The 26,294-nt window shown below is 38.4% G+C and overlaps 1 protein-coding gene across 7 annotated transcripts in view; it reads left to right on the plus strand.

The window, feature by feature from the left end:
* The window catches only part of PPP2R2C (protein phosphatase 2 regulatory subunit Bgamma), a 192,239-nt gene that overhangs the window by 23,238 nt on the left and 142,707 nt on the right, over positions 1 to 26,294 (plus strand). Inside the window, exon 1 of one of the 7 annotated variants that reach the window (XM_018089122.3) lies at positions 21,262 to 21,360. The exons of 5 other annotated variants lie outside the window; for them this stretch is intronic. The gene's annotated coding sequence lies outside the window, so the exon portion shown is untranslated. Of the gene's footprint in view, positions 1 to 21,261; positions 21,361 to 26,294 lie in introns of those variants that run through there. One more of the 7 variants, XM_018089159.3, reaches the window with a different exon arrangement.

The raw sequence follows: 26,294 nt of genomic DNA on the forward strand, positions 1-26,294 counted from the left end.
GATGAAGTGGCCTGACATATTAGGACACTAGAGAGATTTCTGTTTCAGTTTGGCAGCTGGTGGCATTATAGTTCTGTTAAATAGTCAAAGAAAGGCTGGTAGCTATAAATAAAATCTTATTTGCTAGCAAATATGTTACTGAAGTACAAATGTTCTTTTTAATGTGTTTATTGGGTACTCCTCTGTTCAATTGAATATGTCATTTAAATATAATCAGTAGTCATTCTGTGGGAACTCTTTAGGTAATCAAAATGAAATATTACTTTGAAAGGTGAGGATTTAGAACTAGGAAAGAGGGAGAAGGCCCTAAAATTTCCTGTGGCTTCTGGTAATCAAACAGGTAGCACGAGCAATTTGTTGATAAGTGATGCCCTAAATAACTTTATGCCCAATTAGCTATCACGTTATCAACAAAGGGAGGAGCTGTAGTTCATTTCAGAGGGTTGGTACTGCACTCTGAATATCTGTAGAAGATACTTCTCTGTTGGGCCTGTGAGTCCGTAGCCCCCGAAGAACTTCACTGCTGGTAAGATTCTGTCTGGGACTTGCAGTGTAGCACCATGAAATCAGCTTTGTTGGCTGCAAACGCTGTGTTCCACCTGTTTCACTGGGCTGGGGGAAGCTGCCATTATCAGCTGCACTGTGGATGAGGAGGGTGAGCGGAATGTGGGCTTCCCTTTGCTGTTCTGTCTCACACTGTGCATGCAATAATGTCCCCTCATATCCTGGCTGCCTGTAAAGTAGTTATTAAGGACAGACATGCCTGTTGCTGGAAGTCCTAGATTTTTTTCTAGTTAGTTGTGGGAAAAAAATCTGTTGTTTTGCATAGCTGTGTAGCTGTGCTTCAGTCCTTTGGAGTGGTGACAGTTTCTGTGCCCTTCAGTGACCCTGGAGCCCTTGGCTGCTTCTTGGCTGCCCACTTTGTTTGATTGAGCCTTGTTTGATTGAGCTGCTGTACCGAGAGCCTCATGGCTTATAAACATCAAAACATGTGAAGGATAGTTCAATGGATGAGAAAAATGAAGCTTGTTGAAAATATACCACAGTTTCTCCCTGTGTCTGCATTGGTCCCTGATTAGATCTTTGAGGTTATGAGACCTTGTTCCACCTAGGGACTCTAAACTGAGGTACCATCTAAGAAGGTTTCTGCATCAGCTCTTGCCTCTGTCATATGGATTGGACCTTGTAGCTGTTACTTAGGTGCTCTAAAGCTATTTGGCCATACTGGGGAGCAGGATTAGGATAACAGGATGAGACTCCTGTATTCTCATTTTGCCTCTGATTTATTGCTATGCTTTGGTCAGAAATGTATTTTGCTGCAGCCATGGTTGCATTCCTACAAGCTATATTTCTGGTGGGTTTTGCATTTCTTTGATTTCAGTGGGAATTAAAGTGTAATGAGATTTTAATTTTTTTTTTTTAAAGCACTCGAAAGACCTATCACTGTCTTTTTGGCACCAAAGTTCAAAAACATAACAAAACTGTTAAAAATGGTATCTCTTAGTACTAAACCATCAGAAGTTACTGTTCTTTTGGTGTGATTGTAGGAAGTGATTTTCATTATTCCACAATATGCCTTGGCAGTTTACAGTGTTTACTGTACCACTGTGTTTGTAGAGTTCCATGGTAAAGTCCAGTGGAACCTGGGACCTTAAGAATCCATCGGCCTGATGAATGCTGAGGTTCACAGCACTAGCACAAGGTTTTCAATGAAGACTTGGTTTGTGGGTCAGAGGATAGAAAGTTGATTCCTTTTTGGTTTGCTTTGAGGGGAAAAAGGTCTGTTTTTAATCAGATTTGGATGTAGGTTTCTGTAGGACTGCTGTTCACAGCTGCCTCAGAGTTTGTAAGATGTTCATAGAATCAGAAATCTCATCTTTATTTGGAATATCGAGTTAGTTTGACTTTTTGGAAGCAGATGTTTTCACTATTGTCTGTGTTTTATTTCCTCACAGAAATCATGATGTGTGTTTGTTTGCTTTTATTCATTTAGTCCAGTGTGAGATTTTAAAAACAAATGTTTCTTTAGGAAACTGAAAATATAGCAATAACTATATAACAGTGTTAAAAACTTTATCCAGCTTAGTAACTTAGAAAAATACAAAGTAGTGGGAAATATAAAATCAAACTTTAAATCCAAATGGAAAATAAGTTTCATCTCCAAAATAGTTTCTTCTTTGTAGAATTTAATTCTGAGCTATAGCAGATATATATCTTGCTTTGAAGGTAAAAAGAAGATTATGTAATCATTTAGATTAGAAAAGACCCCTTAGATCATAGAGTCTAACCATTTACACTTCCAAGTCCACCATTAAACCATGTCCCAAAGCACCACATCTACATGTCTTTTAAATTCCTCCAGGGTTGGTGACTCAACCACTTCCCTGGGCAGACTTTTCCAGTCCTTGATAACCCTTTCAGTGAAGAAATTTTTCCTAATATAATCCAGTATTACTGATTTTCTTGCTCCTACGTTCTCCAGTTTATAGAAGTAGTATAGGAGTTTTTGCAGGATTTTGACTGTTTAATTGAGAGTTTAAATTATCTTTATATAGATTTAAATAATAATCAGGAGAATACGAGGTCAATACCATGCTCAATAGATAAGGCTTATGATTTCATTAATATTTATAAATTAATACTGTGCTCAATAAGAAATGCCTTCATAATTGGACTGTAGGAAGATTAAGTAACTAAATATGATAGGGTAATTTTAGAAAGTAACTGTCAAGCTAAAGGAACAGTGTTGTCAGCTGTGGTGCTCACCATTCTGTTCAAGATGTGTGAAACAACTGTTGCAGGACTATTTTGGGGGAAGGGATGAGACCTCTTCCAGGGTTCAGTTTAGGTAAGAACAGAGACAAGTAAGTATATAGTACATAAGTTCTTATACATGTGATATCTTGGCAACCATGGGAAGTTAAGATAATTTCAGGTAATCTCATGTTTTCATGTAGCATGAGAATATTTTATGATTTCTCACTTAAAAAAGAAAAAAGGCAGAATTGTTATTTTTCTCTCTAAACACAATAAAAGCACCTTTTATTCTTAAAAAGTTTTTGCTTGTTTTTCCCTATATAAAGAATACCTACATTTTCCAGTCACAGACAACTGCATAAGTCTTGAAAACAGTTTCTCTTGAAACCAGGGGAGAGAGTAAGAGAGCAAATATCACCTGATGTGACAAAGGATCTAGAAAAGACACTGTAAAGTGGTGCTTCAGATGCTTTGATGGGGAGGGTACAAGATGACCTCAACAGATTAAAGGAACAGTACTTTCCCCCTCATTTCCCCAGATCTTTCTGGCTGTGGCTCTAGCTTGTTTGCTTGTCCTTTACAGCACCAACACAGGGCACTAAGCAATTCAACAGGATAAAATTATCAGAGTTTATGAGCAGTTAAAGTCTACTGGAAACATGTTTCTTCAGTCTTGCCGTGATTGATGAAACAGTTTGGGTATCTCTGGTTGTAATTTACAGAGAATAACAAACTCGAAACTGTTTCAAAATGACTTGCTCACACTGATACACAGCTGTAATTGGAGCAAGTAAATTGCATGTTTCAAATAGCCCAAGAATATTTCTTTAAAGCGTATGTCTAGCTTCAAGTATGGAGAGTCAGTATAAGACAAACAGGGAGTACACTGGGATTACGAGATAAATCCTTTATTGTACTTCAGTTCTGCAGTATCTTTGGTTATTTGACTTTCTGGTTTAGTCTCAGGAAGGGTAGTTTGAAGGGATATTCACATTACGTAGTCAGCGTCTCACATGAAGTGTACTGGTATGTGCAGCAGCTTTTTGTGTAAAGATTGAGACAAAAAAGACGTTGAGTCTTTTCTTGCTGTCTGTCACTGAGTTCTCTCCCCTGTCTGTCACCCACACATTTTCTGAACTTCCTTTTACAGCTGTCATGCCCATGGCTTCCCTACATTCCCAAAATGTCCCTCCCTAGGCCTGTCTTCAGTTGAGTTCTGGCCTCTCTGATTTTGTCCTGAAGTTTCTGAACAGTTCTTTTGTACTCTGTCTTTTTTTGCCTGTCCTGGTTTTCATCTCCCTTTTTCTTTCTAAATTTTACCTCATCAAAAAGCTTCTTCCTAAGCCAAGTGGGCCTCCTGCCGAAACTCCTAGTCTTTACATAGTGCCTTCTTCCTGCCTGAATTCTCAGACATCAAGAAGCTCTCCTGGGAACGCTTCGACCTTATGCCTGTTCCCCTGGGATTTTACCCTGCTGTTCTCTTTAATAAACGTAAATCTGCACTTGCAAAATCCCTCCTCACTCTGCTGATTACCTTTTCAGCCTTTCTCTATGTCCTCAGCTCAGTCATCTTGAGGTCACTGCAACCCAGGCCACTGGACAAGGACCACCAGCCAGTTCATGCCTGTTTGTGAGCAGCAGCAGTGTTACTGCTGGTGAGCCCCTTCAGTGGCTGTGTTAGGAAATGGTCACCAATGCAGTGCCGTAATTTGCATTGCCAGTCTAGTGCTGTGCTGTCCTCTCAGCAGATGTCCAGGTTCCTTGATCAGGAAGTCTGTAAGACACCCCTGCCCACAGCAGTAAAAGGGTTTTCTCTCTTGCCTCAGGGCCTTGGTCTCTATTTCCTAAAAAATCCCCAAAACAGTTTAAAGCCACCTCACTGGATTTAGCCTGTTTGCAAAGATGTTCTTCCTGGTCCAGATCAGGTGGGTTCTGCCTCTCCCCAGCAGTGGTTCCTCTCATCAGACAAGATGCTGTGATTTAGGAAACCAAATCCTTGCTGGTGACTCTGGCTCTGAACGCTGCAGGTGGCCCATGGATGTATTTGCTGCTACTTGTGTCTCATTAAATGTAAAACAGCACGGGGACATCAGAGATTTGGGTACATGGTGCTAGACTGAAACTGCAGGGAGAGCAGAGTCCTGTAGGAGAAGAGAGTCATTTTAGCCTGCTTTGGGGTTGTTTTCATTTTCCTCAGTTGTGCTGTTTTGAGGAGACACTGCTTGTAGTATCTAAACTAATTTGTTTGTCTCTGCAGAGCATTGTGCTGTGAGTAGAATATGCCTTTAGTCAGATCTTCAGCAGAAAGGAGACCAGTTTATTATCTGTATACATCTTCTATCTGATTTCCTTTCCTGAGTTTGGCCTGTGGAACTGAATCTCAGGCTCTTCCTGTCTCTTTCATAGTTATGGGTATCATCTGGCTGTGTTTTCTGGGAAATTACAGGTTTTCTTTTAGGGCTGCTGCCAGGCTGTAGCGTGTAGAGACCGCATGTTTCTCTGTTAGAAGTGGAAAGCCCTGTTTACATTCAACACTTCACTCAACAATAGTAACTGGACTGGAATATCATTTGAATGAGTTCAGAGGATAAATTTCTGGAGAATTTACCTCGTTGCTTCTGTGTGGTGCCTAGCACATAAGGCTGTCATCTATCACAGGAGTCTCTAGGCACTGGTAAAGTACCAGTGCTAAAAGTCACCATTACACAGGATGGATTTTAGGTGTTCTGGCTTTTACCTTACTCGCTGGAGTGGTCAGCAGTGTCCTGGAGGCCTCTCGAAGCCTTTCAGAACCTCCCCTGTGTAAGACAGTGCGGATTCTAGAATTAGAGGATGGATGGCTTTTGGGTTGAGATCTAAAGATGTTTTCCTGGTTATGAATTGAAAGTTCAGCCTGGCTGCTTTAAATATTTTATAACAACATACAATCCAGTAAAATTATTTGATAGCTTGGCAATGTGGTAGATTCAGCCTGCACTGTTATGAAGGTGAGAAAACCTGCACCAATAAGACGGTGATCAAATTATCCTTATCTACTTGAAACCTGTTCCCTCACAGGTGGAAAATATCATAAATTTTTAACTTCTGTTGAAGATTGCTTGCATAATCTATTATTGTCTGTATGAAAAGCTTTTTGAAACTACTTGCAAGGCAATATATTAATTCATAATACTTATAGGACTACCAACTAATAGCTTCATGACCTTGAGGATGAAGATAGAAAAATGATATTTTACAATAACAGATTTTTTATTTATTAATATGAAAATAAAATGGTTTGCGGAATTTATGGATAAAAGAAGTTGACATAGGAATTTAAAAATGTGAGATGATATTTTAGCAGACATACTTGGTTTCAAAAAATAGCATGACTAAAGAAGATAGGGTCAGCCACAGTTCCTTAAAAGGAGAAAAAAGAAAAAGAAAAAAGTCTTTGAATCAGTGTTGCTGAGGATGAGTTTTGGTTTTGGAAAATGGAACTAAATGTGATCTTAGGGCATAAATTAGAAAAAATGAGGGAATCTACAGCAAGTAGCTTCAGTAGAACTGGATGACCGAGCTGACACAGAGATTATAAAAATGAATCTGAACATAGCTAATCTGAGTCAGTTTTAATGGCAAAACAATAACAAAAGTATTTTGTAGTTGGGAAGCGGATGATGGATGGTTTGTTTCTTCAGGTAACTGGGTGATGGAAAAGCAGCTTGTTAGCAAGATTAAATGTAAGAGTGATGTAAAGACCCTGGAAGCTGAAGGGACACATTAACCTGCTGCCCTGCCCAATCTGGTTTACTCGACTACAAATTGTGTGGTGTGTTCAGGAGGTCAGGCCGAGTCATCTGGGGGCTTGGTTATGAATCTTGGAATCTCTCAAACTCATCAGTCTGTATTTTTCTTCCACTGATCTTTATAGAATCAAAAGAATAACTATGGTAAGTAGACTCAGCACAGTTAGCCATGATTAGCCACATTTTCCAGTGTCTTATGGCCTTTTTGGAAACTTCTGAGATGGATGCCTTCCGCTGGTTACAGATATTAGATATATCTAGTCCATCTAGTTTTCAGAGTTCTTTTGTTCAAGATTTTTAAAGCTATAATTGGACTTTTTATTTTTGTGTGAGAGGTTAGTTTTAAATATCTGGGAAAAAAAATTCAAACCAAACCAAAACGTGAGCGTTACTGTGAGTGAGCTGCAATACTTGGCTGAAAACACTGAATTCAGAGCTCAGAGGAATGCTGACTGGCTACTGTATTGCTTATTAGAAAACTTGGTGTTTTCAAAAGCTTGACAGTACAAACCTAAAATGAGCAAGGCAGTGTTGGATAGAAAGCTTCAATTAAAAGGAAATCACTGAGAGTTGTTCATAGATATCTTTTTTTTTCTTGAGAAGGGGTCATGCAAGGTGCGTTTTCTGGGGGCATAATAGACCACTTTCTCTTACAGCAGTAAAGTTTTTGCCAATTACTCTATCTGTAATCTTCCTTTTATTATGGAAAATTAATTAGAAGGTTCTGGAGGAAATGGGGCCTAACAGGGGTCTTTATTTTTTATGGCCTATTTAGCTTTGAAAGCACAAATTAAAGTGTTTTCCTAATATTTATAATGAAATCTGTCCTCTCATTCTCCTGTCTTGGTGATTACAAAACAAAAGCCTAGACTGCAAGGCTTCAGCCTGTATAATGGAACAAACAGCAGCTATGTCTTTACTGTGCTGGCTGAAACAGAAGCATGAAGAATTTAACCAAGGCAACGGAGTCACAAAAAGTCTTTTTAAAACAAAAATGTTTGGAAGCTGCCAGCAATATAAAACAGTGAGAGCTAACTAATATGATAGCATCTGGCTTCACCTATTGTGTTGAATGGAGATACAATCGGAAAAATGAAATATTCTTATGTAATTAGGTTAAGCTTGCAAAGAATAGAGCTCTTAAATATTCTGAAGTTATTTTAAATAACTGAAATTGCACCTATTTTCATCCTTTTGCTTCAAATGCAGTTGTCTGTTTGAAGAAGTTTACCAAACCATTAGCAACATGGTTTCAGTCTTACTACCCTGCACAGGTAAGATGTCTTTCTGTTTTCATCTGACACGGCACCTCCCTCGCAGCTCAAGTCCTTGCTATGAGGTGGTGTATCACAGACTGAGAACCAGAGAGCAGATGGAGCACAGAATGCCTGGACAGTTTTTTTTATGAGAAGATCAGAAATTATGACTTTATAATCTTCCCTCTTGCTGTTTTGGAGAGAAGCCATGTTTCCTGCTTTTACAGTAAGCATTAGCATAGCAATTTATGCCATCAGCTGTAACGAGTAGGGCTGGTGGGAGAGGAGGTAAGTAGTGAGATTGCGAAAGACAACCCTGAACATGAAGAGCTGAGAATACTGATCGGAAATAAATGCTAGTTGTTCAGCCTGTGCAATGAATTGTATCTAATGGTGAGTCCAGGCTGATGAGAAGTGAAACAGTTTCCAATTCTGTACTTCTTTTACCAACACCTGCAGACAAGCTGAAACAGAAGGCCTCTGTGTTTGACATGTTCTTTGCAGAGAGCATTAAAGGAAATTGGAGGTTTTTCTGCAGAAACACTTTATTGCTGCTGTTATTCATCTTTAAGTGAACTTGCTCAACTTTAGCTTCAGCGTCCTGGAGTCAAATTAAGAAGTGATTAATTTTTTTCCAATTGTGACATTTTTACACTTGTAGAACCAAGCAGCAGTGTTTGCATTGGGTCAAATGTATATTATTTTTCTTTATCTGTTTGAGCTTTTTAATTTTTTTTTTTAGCAGTTTGTAATTCATGTCCTTTACATCTCCATTGTCTCTTTTGTCTGTGAGGGTTCACCTCAGATAACGTACTTCACTTAAGGCTTCCTGCAGGAGATCGCAACTGTCTGTTGCCATTCTGCCTACCTCAACCTATGGGCTACGGTGGGGGAAATAATTCTGGAAAATGACTTGTCCTGAGTATAATCTGAGAACAGATTGAGTTTAACATTTTGCCTGGAGAAACTCTGGGTCTCCAATCCCTGAAAGTGTTCAAGGCCAGGTTGGATGGGGCTTTAAGAACCTTGTCTAGTGGAAGATGTCCCTGCCCTTGGTGGAGGTTGGAACTAGGTGATTTTTAAAGGCCTCTTACAATCCAAACCATTCTATGAATCAGAAAACATGGTAATGACCATGTGAAGGTTTTTTGGACTCCTCAACTCTCCCACATCCCCCGGTTTTTTTGTGAATTGCAGCAAATTTCTGCAAAGGGCTCTATTATAATAAAGTACAAAGCCAGCTCCAAAGTGGCTCTGAAGACTTACCATCCTATTTGCATTAATAGCTGTAAGGATCATGATTTTCAACAGTGGGTCTCCTTGTCTGATAGTAATTCAAGAATTTCCTTGTTAGGATTCATGACAAGCTTTAACAAGCATGTTTGATTGTCAGCTTGTACGTGATGGTGAAGAGAAGAAAACAAGCATAACAGTGAGTACTAGACAGCACTATACTGCAAGGCAAATTACTGTAACATGAAAAAATACAGACTAACATGGATGTGAGAAACAAACAGAAGTATCTGAACTGGGAGAACAGAGCTGGGGTGAATGCATTTTCAGCATGATCCCATTGGATCTTTTCAACTAGAGCCGATGGATTAAAACAGTATAGTGTCCCTCAGCTGACATGGCTAGGTACATGGATGTGTCTCTGGAGGTTTGTACACTTTGCATGCCTAGTCAGTCTGCTCACCCTTTTAGTCTCTGGCTTTTCTGCTGTTGATGGGTTAAGAGATGCCCGCTCTTGTGATGGTTTGTGTGTGATGTACGAACTGGTTTAGTCAACAGCTGATCTGAGTTTGTGAATTCATTTTCTACTGTTTATGTAATAGTCAGCTCTCTGATTTTCAACAGTCAGGTCCAGATTTAGATCTCAATGTCTTCATATTCCTTTATGAATGCCTTGTGTTACTTTTCTTTGATTTAAAGCTGTTTCATTTTTTTACTTGTATCCCTGCCTCCTTTGTTATTAATTAATTCAAAATAAAGCGTAGTACAAGACAGTAGATTTTCAGAGTGGACATACTTCCTTACCACATTTTTCTAATCTGAAGTTTTACAGGTCTACATTTTTGGACTTTAATTTGATGGTTGTTTTCTGAAACTGTTTAGGATTTGGTTTCAGATATCACAGCAGGTAATTTCTCTGTTGGAAGAAGAGGTTTCATGTTGGGCTTTTTAATTTGTATGTGCTAAAATACAAAAATTGAAAATGTACTTATATTTCCCCACTGTATTAGAAGAATGTTTCTTAATAACATAGTATATCTTCAAAGATTAATCACCCAGTACATTTTCTGTATTATTTGATACATTGCATTGATCAAACTCCGTGAGCAGTATCTAGTGTGAAGTTTTTTCAGGATACTGAGCCTGTTCATTTTAGTACTGTGGTCTGTCTATTTTTATCATTTTCTATATCTTTTATTATGACTTGTTTTTGGTAAATGCTAATGTTATTTATGTTTCAGAAAATATAAGTTCAGACATCAATCTGAGCGAGCCTTTTGGCAGTGCCAGGGTAAAATGAGAAAAATAATAACAGTTAAAGGAGCAAAAAGACCAACAAGAGGTTAGGGATGAATTTAAAAGCAGTGAGGGTTTTTTTTTTAATTAAAAACAAATTCTATATGGATTTGCCTGGAAAGTAAACTTCCTTTAATATCAAGAGATTACTTATTCACTGATTTACTGATTCAGTCTTGTTTAAAGCAGATAGGATATTTTTGATTACCTGCAAGTAGTGTTGAATCTGTCCTTGACTTCTGTTTTGTACTCCCTGGGGAAAAAAACCTGCTTTCCATTAGGTACAGCATTTTTCTTAATGGGCTTCTGCTGACAAGATCCTTGCAACTACTGACAGCTTAGTTTTTCTGCCATCTATGTATAAGGAAAGGTATTAACTACAAGTATTAACTTTTTGCTTTTTACTTGCTGCCTATTTTATATACAATAAAATGTGTTTTCAGTTTGAAAGGTGTCTTAGGACGTCTAGAGTTTAGAGCCAGAGAAAGAAGAATTTTATGGTGCTCTCTTTGCTAAAGCATATTGGTTTTTTTTTTTTCATATAATTCATTCATTAATTTAGTATAGATAATAGAGGTCCTGTGTTTCTTTATTTCTAACTGAGCTATTACCAATGTGCTTCAACCTTATTTCTGTGAAAGGAGGGAAGGTAAGTATGGGAAGGGGTATGATCTTACCTTGAGCTCCTAGCTCACGCTGAGCTCAGAATGCAGACGGAGCTTGGCTCTGAAGCCAAGGAATATAAAGATTTGCATCTTAATAGCTAAGCTCTTTTCCCCTCTGGAGCAAAATTGGATGATACATCTGCACTACTCATTGGTACAATCCCTGGCTTGTGCTGTCCTTGAACAATTCTCAGGCATGGTGAGCATTAGCTAACACAGACAAAAGCCATTCTGGGAGCTGTTGTGACAGCTTAATGGGACAGAAATTGCATGCCAGCACCCAGCTCCATACTCTGTCTCTAGTTTAACAGTGTAGACAAAGCCACAGTGTCTCCATGGTGCCAGTTTGGCTCAACCCCACCCTTTGCTCACTTGATGTGCTAATTTAGCTCCTGCACTTTCTTTTGAAGTAGATCCCTTCAAAACTCAGGCACGGCAAGAGGTGTAGTGTGTTCAAGATTGCTCTGGGCAGTACAGATATGAACCATGCCAAGTTTGACTGCTTCAGTCAGCACTGCCCCAGCAGCACTTGCATCTTTGTATGCCCTACCCCGATCTACTTCTGTGCCTGTACCCTTGGCATCGTGCTCTAATTCTGGGGTTGTGCAGCACAACTTTCTCATCATTTCAAGCACTTTAAACTAAAAAAAACCAAACCTAGCAGAACAACAGTCGTTGCATTAGGGCACCATATGTAGCTCAGAGGAGTTCCAAGCTGGGTGCTGTACAATGTGGACACGAATTGAGCTGGTCTGAAAGGTGCTTGTCCAAAGCAGTGTGGATGTGAACCAGTCAGCTTTAACTGGAGTAGGTCACAAGACCGTCTCTGTTTCTGGTCATATCATGTTTCTTTATGAGGCAAGCTGTTCTTGTTAATAGCCAGCAGCTGTCCCAAATGTTGCCATTTCTTACCAAAAGTTGCAATATGCTAATATTTAGACCTAAAAGCCCTAACTGATCTTGCATTTAAAAAGCACTACGTTAAATTGTGAGATACTCTAATTAAAAGCATTTAATTTCAAAAAAATGCAACACCCCCCACCCGATTTCCTATTTTCCATTTTCTGATTAAAATGTATACAGTTATAAGTTGGGCTATAACTGCTCATGCAGAAGTATCCCTATACACTGTTAAAAGTGCCCTGACAGAGGACACTTTCTGAACCTTCTTGCCACAGGGCAGGACATCTATAGTTTTCATATGCTGAAGAACAATTGGATACATTCATGGAAGAAGGACCTGGGAGAGACTGACAGAAATCTAAAAGCTGTATTCTGGGGTAGTCCCTAATCTACAAATTGATGGTGCCCAGGAGAGGTCTCTCTATGCTGCTCCTGTTCTTTATATTCCTCCTGAGACTGCTGTTCCTACCAGGATATTGAGATACAGGGATCTTTGAGCACATACTGCTGATTTTATGCTCTTATTTGCAATTCCTAAAAACACCTGCTTTTGTAAGCGTTGGATTTTCACTCTCTTCATGATCAAACATACTCAATTTCATTTTCATAAAAAAGAAACTGCTGTAAATGAAGAGTAGACTCTGAATCTGTGTCTTGTTGACATTGTCCTTTACAGAGCTGGAGACTTTGTCATAACCACAGCAGTATTATGTAAGGGAGTGGTGGTGTATAAATGTTGCTGCAAAGCATACAAATATTGTACCCTTGTCCCTTAGGGCTGATCTTCTGAAAGACACAAACAGAAGATGACTGTAGAATGAGAATGTAACATATAGGGGAAAAAAGCAGATTAAATAATTAGTTCAGATTGGTTGTATGCAAGTGGTGGTATTGGTATTTTCTTCTTTTTGCATGTTTTTTTACATAAAACTATAGGTAAGGAATTCTTATAGTGTTAATTTATGCATTTGATATATTGTCTATTCAAAGCAGAGGATTTGTGTCCAGAGCTGAGTAAGCCAGGAAGGAGGTGGGAGGGGGAAGGGACCAGCACAAGAAGCCAGAGAAATTGTTAGTTTCCGCCAAGAACAGGAAAAACATCCCGTGGCTATCACCATCCACATGCTGGCTTTCTACATGATACCAGTAAAAGGGACAGTAATTCTGTCTTCTAATTGCAATTGTTAATTGGTTTCACAATACTTTTGGATTATTTTTTTTTTGACCATCAGTTGTGCTGTGGCAAAACTTTGTTCTTTGACTTGTGCTGCATCACATATATGATGAAAAACACTTTGTGCTTTATTGAGCATATTGTGACTCTAGAAAGAAACGGCATTTGAATTACATTTGTGGGCTTAAGTATAAACTGCTTTGGCAACCCCTTACCTTTCTGTTACTGAGATTTTATGATTATAAGTTACTGATTTTCTGCTGAAATGATTTACTGCTTAAAAGTCTGGGGCTTGCAGGCATACCACCTTTGGTAATGCTGTGGTGATGTGAATTACTGATTTTGTATTTTTGAACCTTTACTGAACACCTTTTCCTTTCTTTGTATAGTGGTTATTTGCTTAATGGAGAGTTGTTTTTGCAGTTGCTAAACTCATCCTTTCGTAGTGCTTATTGATTTTGAAGCGATGCTTCTGCTTTTCTCCCCCCAGTTTTTGTGACCTGATTGTATCTCTTGAGTATTGCTATGGTAATAACTTCTATTTTCTTTATCTGCCGTGTGTATTAATTTTAGTCTGTGCTGATTTTAACTATAACAAAAAGAACTAGAACAGAAGCACTGACCTATTTGTATTGTGTTAGATAATACACATCTTCAGTAGAAAGTAAGGTGCATCTGCAAAGTGGGTCATGTCCTGAAATCCCGACTAAAGTTTACTTGAAGTTCAGTGTATTTTTAAAAATGAGAGACAAAAGCATCACTAATATGATATGAAAGCGAGAAAATCACCTGTAACTGCATTGTCAGTTCACAAATTGCTTAAAAATATTTTTAAAGTCATGACAGTTAATTGAAAGTCTCTTCTTTCTCCCTAAAACTGCATTTCCAAGTAATTTTACTAGCTGTTATGTAGTTGATGTGACATAAAAGCCAGCTCCCAAATCTGTGCTTATAGTAAAGAGCTCAGATTTTTCTACAGTATGTTCAATTACGTAATATGTGCAATTTTAGATATCTAGCTTAAATGCTACTTCAAGATAACATTCCAAATAGTGTTTAATACTGATGATGTTCAAATGAATTCTCCAAAACTTTTTGAAAATGTAGCTGATTTTGAACAAGTGTTGATACCTCTAGAGATACAATTGTGTGTTTTAGATGTAGTAAGTTTCTTAAAGACGATACATAAACAGTATTAGTAAAGTCAGTGTCCTGTCTAACCTTGCAGTGTTAATTTACATTTCATCTTCATTTAGTATTAAATTCATCATCTTTTGCCCTTTAAAATTTCTTAATGCAAAGGGTGTTACTGAGATTAATAACTGCAGAGGCTGCCCCCTAGGCTATGAGTCTTAGCCCCCTTAGGCTTACTTAGAAACCTAGAGACAGAGACTTTATTAAACTATGGCACTTGCCATAGTTTAAGAAGAGAAAATAACTTAAATAATTTTTCAGTTCTTCTGTTCTTAGCTGTTAACATTTTAGAGCTGTGCAACAATGTCATGGTTTGGTTTGGCTTCTTTTTCATTCTTAAAGTTCCCTGTGGGAACTGTAAATCCCAGTTCAAATGTGTTATTGAGTTGGTTATAAAATCTAAATTTATCTGGTGTTCTTTACCTTTGCCAATACCTAAGCACTCTTTTTAAGAGTCAGGTTTCCATTGCTCATTCTAAATTGTCTTTGGAAACTATTAGATACATTCAACTGTTCCTTCTGCAACTTATAAAAAAAGCTTTAAAATCTCTTTTATTTTGTAATTTTGTAATTACAGTGTATATATATTTATATTATTATATATTTATATTATTTTTTGTTTTCTTCAATATAGATCTCTCTCTAATCACTAATATCTGGAAATGGATTTGAAAGCTGGGAAGGCTAAATTGAGAGTATCTGTTTTATGTGATAAAGATCAGCAGCTGGTTTTTTAGATAGCCTCATGTCTTCCTGGCAGATATATAAAGATACATATGAGACCTTTTATTGCACATTTGTGATGTCTACATTTAGCATTATTTTTCAGACTTGTCATTATTTTCTGTAGAAATACAGTGCAACTCTACTAGAATTTGTTTTCTGTCTTTCATCATAAAGTGTGATTTGGTGCTTGAAAGATCCTGGTTGAAGTTCTGGACTGTACTGGATATTCTACTTTAACATGTGTAACATAGTTGAATTGTACATAGTTTGTGTTTCAGAGTTTGTTATAGTTTTTGTTTGTTGTTTTAACAGGGACTAAAATTGCAAATTTTACACCTTATGATGTATAAGAATTTTCAAAACAATACTGCCAAAATAAAAAGCTGTGCAACTCTTGCAGTTTTATTCCATCCTTGGTTCTCTTCTAGGTCTGGGCATGTGCCCAGAAAAGCACTTGAATTTTAGAAATGTGGGGTTAGTGCCAAGTGTGCCAAAGAAGATGCTTGTTTGTACAAGAACAAAATAAGAAGGGCCCCAATCTTGCTTAATCTATGCAAAAGTTCCTATAAAATCAGGCTACTTCAAGAGGGAGTCCTTTGTGAAATCAGTGAAGGTCCTTATGAAATCAGTAATGGGATCAGCCCATGGTGTGGAGCCTTGATTTGTTTGTACAGTGGTGCTTTGTTGTTACTGAAAATGAATAAAAGCCTGGTAGCAGAGTGCTGCAAAACTCTGGTATAAAAAGTAGGACAAGGAGCTCATCAACTTTGTATAATTACAGTTGCTTTGTTATGGTACAGTTTTAAAATAGATTTATATTCAGAGTATTTTATTCTTACTGAAAATTAAAACCAAGTAAAGTGATTCACCTTTTTGTTTGATAAACCAAATAATTAGGGCTATTTCACATATATCAGAGTGTTTAGAACAAGGTCTGATCTCATTCTAATTAGTTATGTGTTCGATTATAGTTCACAACACTTTATATATAGGAGTTTTTCTGACAGTCTTATTAGATAGGAAGTATTCCTCTTGGAACATTACGTCAGAATTTGAACTTGGAACTTGTAAACTGTTTGATCTGGAGACCTTTAATAGCTTTATGAAGAGTCTTCAGAACTTGACAGAAGCCTACTGGGCAACGCAGAGATCAGTGACAGCACTTTAGGTGAAGAAATGACCAAATCAATCGGCTTATCCTGGGCAGCCGTGGCTTTCAATGAAGCTGTCTTAGAACAGGTTCTTCGATGTGCTTCACACCAGTGAAGGGCTTCATGCTGCTTTTCCTTATCAGGTGTGAAGTGGTTAAATTGTATGCCCTGAATGAAAACCTAATTTGCACATATTTTCGCTCAGGCAGTATTTCCCCTTTCTGTTCTGTGGATGGGCTCTTGGAAACCATTTCCTTTGACAGGCTCCCACCCCAACAAAAGAAAATCCTACTAAGAAGAAAATTGATTGGCCTGTCCCTGATACTTGCTTTGGTAGGTGTCAGTGAGTAGCTGCTGGATATGGAGAGGAGTAGAGGAAATACAAGATCTTATGAGAAATAAGATAATAGAATAAGATAAATAGCATATGAAAATGTAGAAATTTCCTAGTGTTTTGATAAGTAGCAGTATAAAACTTTGGACACCTACATACCGTGCAACATAGAAGTGTGATAAAAGACAGTGGATATTCTGTGTAACAGTTGTTACCTTCAGAATCCACTGCATGAAGATTACTGACTGTGTGTGTAGCTTTGGATCCTCATGCTAAGCTTCCAGTGATGTAAAAAAAATCCCTGGAAATGATTGCAAATGCACTTTGCCATTCAAAGGCAGATCAATTGCATTCATTTTCTGTACATTGATAAAGTGTAGCGGTTGGCTGCTAATTACAAATAAAGACATAGCATCTTTTTAACCTTGCAGTCTTCAATTTTGAGTGTTTATTTTACGGATTAAGCTGGAAAAGGTTTGGAAGCGAGCCAACTGTCAGTGGTGTTACTGTTTTACACTTTATCACAGCATCCAGTCCAAGGGATGGATTCAAGTCTTCCTGCACTTCTAAAGCAAATCCAAGTGGTTTCTTAAGCTTTACCAATCTACCTAGTCCCTTCTTGTATTATTTTCTCTTCTTTTTCATTATACAGACAATTTTTGATGGAAAACTCTGGACTCCTGGTTGACTGTATTACCAGAAGGAAGAGATGTCAGAAACCTGTTAGCTTTAGTTTTAGGATTTTTGTGATTTTTCACATTAGCAACATACAGTTTATGTCTTGTAAACTGTATTTGTGAGGAGACATTGTCTCCTGCTCTTGCAAAGCTGAGAATGATGATCTGAAGTGTGAGGCCTGTGAAAGATACAATTTAGTATAAAGCGTGAATAAAAATCTTATGGTGCTTATATGGACTAATCCATAATGTCTAAGTATTGGTGGAGAACAAAATAAAGAAACAAAGCCAGAGTAAAATTCAATACCCATGAGAAATATTAATATTTTAAAATAGCAATGTATATGTGGGGTTGAACTAGATGACCTTTAAAGATCCTTTCCAACCCAATCTATTCTGTGATTCTATGATTAGTGTTTTAAATAACGCTCATTGCATTTTGTTGATTTTTTTTTTTAAATATAATTTTAATGAACGGCTATGCATTAGCATGCCATTTGATACTGTAAAATTGGTCTCTCTTATTTTGGTACAGAATAAGTAATTAATGATTCATCTGTTCTTATAGCTAACCAATTTATATTTTATGTTGCCAGCTGGCTTATGATATGTCAGAGAGACAGAGAAAGGTATCATGGGTGTACTACATGTGAAATACAGGTTTTATCTACTGTTACACAGATACAAACTAATCAGAAAGTGGAATTATGACCTTGCGTTACTGAAGGTATTTTGAAAACTACGTGTTCTAAAAATTATGAAAAATAACTTGTAAGCAAGGAAAGACAAAAGCACTTAGTGGTTGCATTTCCACAAATGAGTGGAGAGTTCTGTAACTGGAAATGGAGCGTTAAGTTACTCACCAATGAGATTTTTACTGGCCCCCTTAACTGGATTGTCAATGTCATATGTTGGAGGTACTTATATTGCTGGGTGTTCTCTTTAATTTTATCATTTTTACCGTGTCAGCTTTTATTATCATTAACAACTAGGCTCACAGACTCAATTGTGTCCCAGCAGGATTTCAGATTATTCTTCAAATTACAGCAATTTGTCATGATGTCAGTGTTTTTTAACCTATAACCCCAGGTTACCTATGGAGGCTGCAGAGCCCGAATTTCGCATGCCACAGATTCAATTTATGTGTGTAAACAATTACAGGGCTTCACAAACAAATGAAAGGCAGCCAAAGTCAAAACTAAAGGTCAGAGTCTAGCTTGTCCTGAATCCATTCTAATTGGATACTTTTTCCAAATGGAATATGGGCAGTGCAATAGCATCAGCTCTTCGTCATAAAATATAGTAGAGGTGAGTTAGGCTCTTGTTAATGGCAGAACCTCTACTGCTGATGGCAGCTACAGAATTTAGAATAATGGCTATTGCAACAAGTATTTCTCATTATATGTGACTGTATATGTGACTGTAAAAGTTTTCAAGAGTTTTGATGATATTAAAAGAGAGAACCAAGAAAAATGATCTTGAAGCTGAATGTTCTAGTTCAGGGACACCCAGAGCTGGGGAAGAGAAGGGAAGGCAAGAGAGTGACCGTTCATCTTCTCATGACTCATGTAACATTCCCAGGCATCATCAGTGCTGGGAGTTGGAATGGGTGGTCTGAAAGCTCAGAACCAGCCTGGCTGCCTGTGGTGGCCTGAGCTGTCTTACAGGACACAGCAGTGCTGATCCTTACCCACAGACAAGCTCTAGGATAACTCAGCTGCAGAGTGGAGGTTGGGACAAAGTTACCATCTTCACAAATTCTGTGTGAGGTATTGGAGTGTCAGATGGAGAATTTGATTGTTAAATGTGATGTAGAATTGCAATTTTTAGATTCTCTATTACTTTGTTACTATTTCAACTACTGCCACCATATGTTGATCTGCTTGTTTAGTATGGAGCTTTCCCTGTAACAATGTGATCTTACAGAATAAATAGATAGTTTACTGTGCTTCCTCTGAAATGATACTGTATTAAATTCCTCTTTTATTCATTTTTTTTGGTGATCTTGAAATGCTCACATCTATCAATTACATTGGCACAAATGAAAGATAAATCTTCCTGGTTTTTTATAGATTAATTGCATAATTAAAAAGCCACTCTTAATTACTGTCCCAAGGAGTTACAGAAATTACAGTTCTAAGTGTGTTACCAAGGAATTCTTTAGATTATATTTCTTTAAATAGAACTGTACAAAGTACATACTACCAGAGGTTTCTGCCACATCTTATTTCAAAAATTTTTTTAATAATCTAACTGCATGTTAAAATCTTTAAAAGTGCTTAACTGATTTGAAGATGAGATTTATGGTTAAATACTAAACAGGACTTAGGTATATGCTTAAAGGCTAATATATGTAATCAAACTCATAGTATGCCATTTTTTGGAAGTGGCTAAACTTACTAGGTTGTTCCCAGTTCTCCACGAGTTTCTGAAATGAAGTAAGAAATTATCCTGAAAGCTCAAGCCAGGTTTAGAGTATTTCCTACATGCATACATTTAACCCAACTTTATTTGATTTTTGTTATGTTTTTGATGCAGAGTTAGTGTGGGTTAGCTTTGATGGAGGGAGGGTGTGTAGCAGCATTATCTGGCAAGGAAGAAGACTCATTTTACAAGGAGATAGGATTTTTATAAGCTTATGCAGGTTGACAGTGTTTATGGACAAAGCAGAGCAATGACAGCTAAAAATCAGTGGCACTTAGCTATGGGATAATCAGAACAAGTTGGGATCACAGGCAGAGTCAGCAATCAGACTGTGAAGGAGGTTATGATAAGAATGACAGTGGGGTTGTTGGCAGAGGAATTCTGTAACTAAAGAGATTACATAAATGACAGCAAGTATGAGGAACAGCCTATAGTCATTAACATATGTAATTTCATTTCTTTCTCTGGAGATACTCAAAAGCTGTCTGGACACAATCCTGAGTAATGTGCTCTAGGAGACCCTACTGGAGCAGGGAGGTTGGACTAGATGACCTCCAGTGCTCCCTTCCAATCTTAACCATTCTGTGAGTCTGTAATTTTGCCATTATGGTAGTTACCTTTACTTCCAGATGCTTATGCCCTCCCAACCCCTAAGATACGCAAACCCTCTTCTTTAGGCCGTATAGACCACACTCACGGCATGAGGGATAGAAGGACATCCCTCTGGTGCATCAAGGTTTTTCAGGGAAGTACTCACCTCTACAAAAGTCAGTTCTCTGCTGTACTGATTTGCAGTGTTGATCCTCTTTTGCTATGCCCACCTTGTTGACTTTTGAATTTTCCTTTATTCTGTTCAGACTGCCACAACCATAGCTTACTTCCCTGATTTCCCACACTGCTCACTTTTTTACTGCTTCAGTTCCAGTCCTCAGATCACTGGTCACTATGCCCTTAGGCATGGTGTCTCATAGATAGTCTTCCTTATCCTTCCCTAGGGAGTTGTTCCTTAAAGCTTAGAGATATCATCCTCTTTTCTTTGATTTATAATTGTCTTAAGCATACCATTATTGCATTACTTTTCCCATGCTTTGGTCTTTTCATTGTACTGGTGTGGCAGTTCATTAGTTGAAATGAGTTCATTCTGTTACAGACTGCAGATGTGTTAAGACCTAACACTTATGCTTGCTCAGCAACTGGGTTAGTCCCTGTCTGGCTGTAAGTAAGGCTAAATATAGTTTTGCAGAGTTTAGCAAAAATTGTACTATTAAATGGCCCCCCCGCTCCCTTCTTTTTTTCTGAAGTGGTTATTGGTGCAGTAGGGCTTGGTTTTGCTTAGCAGACCTTTCTTCTCTATCAGTAAGTTATGCTGGAGCGTTTTGGCCTCTGTTGGGTGAGGGCTCCTGTTCCCCAGCTTTGCTAGGTTGAATTTCCTCGTACACACAGTTGGCAGTGTAGCTGTGGTTCCAGATACTGTTCGAATGATTGTTTCTCTGTTATGTAAAGTAATTGCCAGTGCAAAAACTTGGAGCTGATCTCAAGTTTGGCTCAAAAAGCCCCAGATTTCCTGGCTATGGTGAGCATCTCCATCATAAAGACACAGATATGTGTTCTTTTTAGTTAAGATAATTTCTGGTTCTACAAATACTGCATTTTTTGTTAATACCAGGTGCAGCTTCAGCAGGAGATATGGTAAATGTCCATACCCAGATGTTTTCCCTTGAACTAAAATGAAATGATACTGGATTTCTCATATGAGTTATCAGCACACAATTATCTAATAAGGTAAGACTGTCTCCCAGTTTTTTCAGGGAATATTCAGTGTCACCAGCTATTAAGACTGTATTAATATTGAGGCTGTAGATCTTATATCAGTGAGCACATCTCCTTTGTGACCTTATTCGAGACCTGTGAGCTCTGGAAAGGAATGGATGTGTGTTTCTGGTCAGTGTTTTCAGGTACTGGTTCTAGAGAGCTCCCCCTGAGTGGGCAGTTTCTGCGCTGGACAGGCTGAGCACTTCCACTCCCCATTTCCAGATTCTCCTTGGGGCCCTGCACCTCTGTTGTTTTTATTGCAACACTTAATTCGTGGGTGCTTAGTCCTTTATTATGTTGCAAAATCAATTAATAACTTTCCACTTGTATGTTCCCTTGTAAGTATAGCTCAAAACGAGCAACATGTTTTCCTTTCATTTAATTTGCACTTACTATGTCTTGAGCCACAATAAAAATGATTTCATTTGATATTTGTGCTTCCACGCCTTTCAAATTATTCCTACAGGAGTCTTTTCAGTCTTTGTTTACCTTGGAATTCTCAGATTCCAATGTTCCACCTCTGTGATTTATTCTGTTTTTCTGAATTTTGATCGCTGCTGGTGGTGTGAGGGCGGCCAGAAGTGGAACACAACATTTAGGTGCATTTGCTCTTTACTGCCATGTAGTATGGGGTTTCATACTCCTCAAAATTTGGGGCTTAATATGTGTTGCAAACTTCTGTTGTCATTCAGTACTGTCTTTCTTTCTACATTTCTGCATACAAATTACTTTTTTTTTCTTCACACCATTGAATGCTTATGTGTTTGTTTTCTGTTGAGTGGTGGTTTATTTTTTTTCTTCTTTTTAAAATAGCTTGAATTTATTTTTAGCTTTTGTTTTATCAAGTGAATTTTATTTCAGAAATTGCAGTTCTTAGAGGAAGTGTAGCATTTTTTACTGTACTTCAGATGCTACAGTAATTTAAATACTTGGATGATCAGGAGGAAAGGCTAACAGCAAAATCCTTGTTTATATTGACACAATTAGTTTTTTGAGAGATTTCCTCTCTCTTGAGGATGTTTCAACAATATTGCAGTAAATATTATGTACAAGGAAAAAATTTAGGAATGTAGCATTTTCTAGAACAACTTTTTTGCCTTCTCCCTGGCCCAGGATGGCTGGGGTCTGCAGGCGCTTCCAAATGGCTGGATTCACATGTCACCTTAGTTACTGTAGAACAGAGAAATATGTAACTACTCACTGTGGTGTAATGCTGGAGAAAGAGCTGTGTGCACTATGCCTATCTGAATTAATTAATTACTTTGGTGGAAGCAAGGAGTCAGGCCGAATGTCCTGTCATATGCCATGTCATTTCTCTGTGGTCTTGTGAAAAGCATAGTCTTCTGGGCTAAGTTCACTTCAAAACTGTCATTTTTTTATCACTGTCTAGAATTCAAAAACTGTAATAAATGATCCTGTATGTTGATTTTGTTTAACAGACTTGCCACAAGCAGGAATTGTTCCTGAACTGTTATCTCCTGAAATATTTTGAGGTCTGAATTAGCAAAATGTTAGGAAGAGTGGCTATGGTTTGCATTTTAATGTAAGAGTGAATACAACCTGCTATGTTGATTTGATTTTTAATTATTTTTTTAAGTCTCACAAATCATAGAATCACAGAATGTTAAGGGGTTGGAATAGACTTTATAGATCATCTAGTCCCAAGCCCCCTGCCATGGGCAGGGACACCTTCCACTAGACCAGGTTGCTCAAGGCCTTGTCTAGCCTGGCCTTGAACACTTCCAGGATTGGGGTATCCACAACCTCCTTGGCCAACCTGCTCCAGTACCTTGTCAACCTCACAGTAAAGAATTTCTTCCTAATATCTAACCTAAATTTCCTCTCTTTCGATTTGCACTCATTACTCCTGGTCCTATCACTGCAGTTTCTGATCAATATTTTAGAGGTGTTACAAATTCTCAGTCAGCTTCTGATGTTTTATGACAGGCCATGGTATTTAAAACAATTTCCTGTTTTATCACTTGTTTTTGTGCAACATTGAAAGTTTGTTTCTTTGTACCTGCTTTGATGACTTTTCTCTTGATTTTTTTTTTTTTTCTGTTTAGGTCGTTCAAGCTCCATCTCTTGGGATTTCTGTATCTTATTTGCTTAATCTTTTCAGCATGCTGAGTTTTGGAACCTGTTCTACAAACTGCTTTCCTTTCCTCATGTTTTGACTCACCACCCAGATGCCACACCAGGGTACTGCTGAAATGTTTTGGTCCATTGCTTTTCAGGAAAGATGTAGATGACCCTTAGCGTGGGTTTGAATACTGTTCACACTTGATTTTCTTCCTGTCTTCCAGTTTCTTTCTTGGACAAATATGCACACAAACATATCTACACAGTCTAAAGGAGTTCTGACAGTGCCTGTATCCCTGCTATAAATTCCTTTTTCAGGCCGCTTTCTGATCTGTGTTTTATGGCAATATTTCTTTGGATTGTCCAGTGCCTTCAAGTGACAATTTTATAATTATTTCACACCATGTGTATATTTATAGGTTCTCTGTTGGTCTTTTTTCAGGCTTTTCGGTCTCAGCAGGCTTCATGTCCCACTCCAGAGCCTGACATCTACAAAGTTATTTGGGATGTGGGTCATCTTGTCTTAGGGTATGAAGTTAGTTTTGTAATGGCAGGCTCTCCTGGCTGTGCAGTGATAGGTCTTGTCTGGAAAGCATTTGTGACAGTGTGCTGGGTGACTTGCCGGGGAGGCAGCTGCGGTTCAGCTCCTGAGGCTCCTCTGTTGTGACAGTCCCATCAGCAGCCTCTGGTGCTGTGTGCTCTGATGCCTCTGATCCGTCCATCATGAACAGCCACTGAAACATCTTCCCTTCATACTTTCCAGACCTTTCCAGCAGGATTTTAACTATCCTTTTTAGGATCAATTGCTGCTTTACAGGTTCGTAATTTTTTAGTAGTGTGGATCCATTTTCTGCTTTGTTTGTGGGCATAAAAAGGTGTAACGTAACAATGTTAGTTTGAATAAGCTATATGCATCAGGATTTTATAGGCCTGCATGTGGAGACATACATTCACTACCAGAGAACATGGTAGTGAGTTACTGATGTTAAAGGGTAATTCAGAGGGAGCATGCTGTCATAGGTGTCCCTTTAGAGAGAAAGTCATACATGAGGTATGAGGCAACATGCAAGTGATGCTGTATGTATGAGTTAATTAACATCTGTTTAAAGAATTTATAAAACTAAACTAAATTAGCAAAATTAGTAGTATGCTTTCTCCAGCATGTAATGCAGTGATACCAAACGTAACATAATATTTCTTGTTTGGAATATTTTTTTATTTGTATTGGTATTTCAATTTGAGAAACTTGGGAGCAGAGTAACCTCCACTGAAAGTTAAGGCTTGGTTTGAAGCATTTGTTTCAACACTTGTGCCCAGTCCTGCTTTCCTCCTCAGGCTGTATTTTAATTTGTCCACCAAGGCCCCTGGCTTGCTTGGCACAGTGAAAGGTGCTGTCACTGATAGGTTTTCTATGTGGGACTTGTCTTGAACCCTTCTTCAAGAAGGCTGCAGTTTATATGTTGTCTTTTTCTGTGATGCTGTTTGCAGTGGAGTAAATAACCTGCTTCATGTTTTAGAGGACACAGAAGCTTGTTTTAGGAACAGATCAGCTTTATTAGGTAGGAACAGTGTCTCATAAGTAGCAACATTGCTCAGGGGTTCTGCATCAGTCTCCATTTGCTAAATGTAGTAGGGAAGACCTTGTAATTTTTGGTTTAAATAGGCAACACAGTGGAAAAGTGAAAAAGAAGAGTAAGAAAGTTAAATATCATGGCTAAAGCCTCAAAGACAACATTAGTGCTTGGTCTTTGACTCCTCATCCTGTGCTCTTTCCCTTGGACCACTCTTCCTATTCCTGCTGCAGTCACTGAATAGACTTCATCTCCAAATTAGTAAATTCTGGGAAAACTTCCAGCTTCTTCTTTTTGGCATCTTGTCTGTTCTTTCTGCATTTCCTTCCCCTATGATTTTGCAGCCTTGCTTTCCATCTCTAGCTAAACCTAGATCTTGCGGAAATCTATTGCAGTATTCTGAAGGTTGCCAAACTAAAACTTGCCCCTAGAGTGTGCAGAACTGGAATTTCTTCATGCTCTTGTTACCTGGTTCTTTGGGCTCATTATCTGATAGGTTGCAGGATTTGTTTTAGATGTGATTTTAAACCACAAAAGGACAGTGCAAAGATGCTATTGTTTCTAATACAGCTCTGGCTCTTCAGCTGCAAGCTTGCTCCGGCCAGACCCAAGCCAGTAGATAGGAAGCTTTATCTTTCCAAATTCTTCCTTTCTCCAGAGGGAAAACCTGAAAGCAGTGGCCAGTGTGGGTTGCGAGATTGTGGATTAACACGCAGTTACAGAGTTAGGAGAGGGCTATGGTGTGCAGCTGCTGGGGTAGGATGGGGAAATGTACTCCTTTCCAGCCAGAGTGATACATTAGCCCTAGAGAGGAGCTTGTATCACAGAGAGGCATCCTGGGGGCACAGGGGTGTCATAGCTCAGGGCATCTTCTCTGCTGCGGGGAGACTTCTTGCAGGAACCTTTATGTCCAAATATGCTGGCTGCATTCTCTCAGTTTTTAAAAATCAATAAATTCGTCCCAGAGCTCTCCATATTGATTAGTTTCACCGCCACCATCAGCACATCACAGAAAAAGAAGAGCAGAACTGCTGGTTCCTGTGTGAAAAACTGTGAGCATGGTGTGTATTCACTTCATCCCATGCTCTGGCTTTCTGCAGCCCTTGAAGTGGCACTGGCTCTGCTAAGGATCCTTATGCAGTCAGTGTTCACCGGAACAGACAGGGTGAAAGTCGCTGACGGAAGTTGGCTCCTGTAATTTAAATTGCTCAATGATGACTTTTAATTGCTTGCTTTCTAAAATCACCAGGT

Source organism: Manacus vitellinus, unplaced genomic scaffold, assembly GCF_001715985.3.
Source record: "Manacus vitellinus isolate BGI_N305 unplaced genomic scaffold, ASM171598v3 scaffold_0_pilon, whole genome shotgun sequence".
Lineage (NCBI taxonomy): Eukaryota > Metazoa > Chordata > Aves > Passeriformes > Pipridae > Manacus > Manacus vitellinus.